Raw genomic sequence first — 2,601 nt, 5'->3', positions numbered from 1 at the left:
TGAACCCTAAACCAAAAACCGTAAAAACCGACACTTTTGTTAGAGCAAAAACCTAAACTGAACCGGAAAAACATGTCGATCTTTACGGTTTGGTACAGTACAGTTCGCTTAATCAAGTACTTTCCCCTTAAGTTTTTAAAAATTTTAACAACTAAAAATTAAAACTTTAAACAAGTTTCAATCTTAAGCAAAGTATAAATTATAAATATAAGGAAAGTTGTTTTATCCAGTAAAATGTAGGTAAGTTTTCTCGTAAGGAATGTTAAAAACAAGTAAAACTGTAGCAGATTAAAGACGTCACATGGTTTAACGGTCATCCAAATGAAATATATATTTTACATGGAAAAAAATTTTATTGAGAATCCTTTAAGAATGAATAAGGAAAGAAAATCGATGAAGTACATCCCATCGCGCTTAATATTAAAGATTCAACAATGAGAAGGGGGAGGATGAGGAAGATTAAGATTTTGCGTCCAACATATACCAAGAAAATCGACGAAGTACATTCAATCGCGCTTAATATTAAAGATTTAACAATGAAAAGGGGGACGATAAGGAAGATTAAGATTTTGCGTCCAACATATACCAAGGTTCAGGAACCTAGTTGAATTTGTGCGACGGAATCATAGATTAATTGAGCTTAGATTTGTGTACGTTATATTAAACTTATAAACGATGATATGAGAGTAGTACTGCACACGATAGAAGTGATGGGTTTTTTTTTACCCATATATAACGGATTATTTAATAATATCTTGACAGAACACTTCTTTGTGTTCCTATGCAAGCATATTTATTTCTGCGAGACAATAGACGTAGGCCTATTGACATTCGTAGGTCAGCATTGCTATTTTATTTAAAACATCTGGTATTTATGTATAGGTGTCAGTTTAATCTCGTATTTTAAATAAAATCAGACCACACAATCAATTCGTCATTATCTCTAAGAATTCTTTGTATAATCTTATAGTAAAAATTATTATTGATAATTGATTGATATTATTGATATATAATTCGGTCAATGTGATTTATTTTACAGATCTTGTGAGGATTTGGGGAAATGTTGTTTAAAATGCTATAAGTGTGGCTGGCAATAAAACTTGTTAATCACTTCATATTCAATTATTGTATCTAATTCAAATTGGTCATGGTTCTTTTTGATGTACAGGATGCGGATGCTGTGTGAAGAGCACATATCGAATTTTTTAAGGCACTAAAACCATAAAATGCATCGTAAAAATCGGTTATAAAATTTAACACAAATAAAATGTAACTACTTCAATGTGGCTCAAAAGATACGGAGAATGTGCTAAGTGGTTGGTTGGATGGTTGGTTGTATGTAGCGAAGCGGAAGGCAGGTAGTTACGCATAAAGTATCTCACGACGTACAAGCCTGCGTATAAAAATTCAATTGTGAAAATAATCCTTTTGACGTTAAATAATAAATAATTTATTCCTTTTATTTTTCAGTGCATTTAACGGGCTCAAGGCGATTTATGCAGTATTTCGTTTTTTAATATTGTTAAATTATTTTTTGTTCCTTTTCAGGTTTAATTTTTTATTTCATTTCATTTTTTATTCTAAATGATAAGAAATTAAATTACAATTTTGCGTGCTTACCGTATCTGAAAGCGTATCTGAAGAAGAGGTTTGTTGCGTTTGTGTGTATGATTCAATTTTATAAATTGAATCATTTCCGTGGCCCCGAGGGATAATTTTATTTTATTATACTTTCATCCTTTTTAATGTCAATCATTTAATTTGTGATATTTATTATCCTTTTTCACTTAAGTTATAAATTTGAAATGCGTTTGATTTACTCACAGAATAGCTGAATTCTCGCAATCTCTTCAACCCGCTCATTTGAATCGGACATTTATTCTTCTATATTGTACATATAAAAATATGCTTGATTTCTATGGTAATTACTTTTATATAGCATATGAAAGAGATTTAATAAAATTTTATTAAAAAATATATAAATACCCATTGGGTGATTAGAAACTTTATTAAAATTTGAAAGAATAGAATTTTTTTAAGACACTGTTTACTTATTTGACAGTGTAATCCTTAAGGAATACCTTATTTTTCCCTTAAACAGAGAGAGTTATGGAATGTTTTAATTATTTAATGTTGAAAGGGTAAACATACTTTTAGAAGTCTTACAATATTTATAAAGCTTATGCTGTTACCTCAAGAAGTGATTTATATATGCCATATAATTATATGTACATACTTCTATGATAAAGTGAGAAATATTTTTAACTTATTTCTGTTAGTTAGTATTTATTTAAACTAACTCTGAGTTTTCAATACTCAAAAGATGAAGAAAGTTAGTAAATAAAGGCATACACATATGTAGTTCCTTAAAAAACTATTAGCTTATAAGTATGTGTGGATACTTTCATGGATTTGAAGCACTAAATCTTAAAAGAATGTACTGTTTTCTATCGAATAATATCCTGAGACTTCTTTGTACCAACAAATAATAAATAAAATTATTGTATAAGGTAGGGACAAGTAAGGAGTAGACAGACTGATTGAATCTCATTTTCAGAAACACGGATTAGGATACCGTCAATGCATAACAATGGGTCAATA

The sequence above is a fragment of the Teleopsis dalmanni genome, chromosome 2 (genome assembly GCF_002237135.1).
Source record: "Teleopsis dalmanni isolate 2A chromosome 2, ASM223713v2, whole genome shotgun sequence".
Taxonomy (NCBI): domain Eukaryota; kingdom Metazoa; phylum Arthropoda; class Insecta; order Diptera; family Diopsidae; genus Teleopsis; species Teleopsis dalmanni.
Note: the sequence above shows the minus strand (reverse complement) of the source record.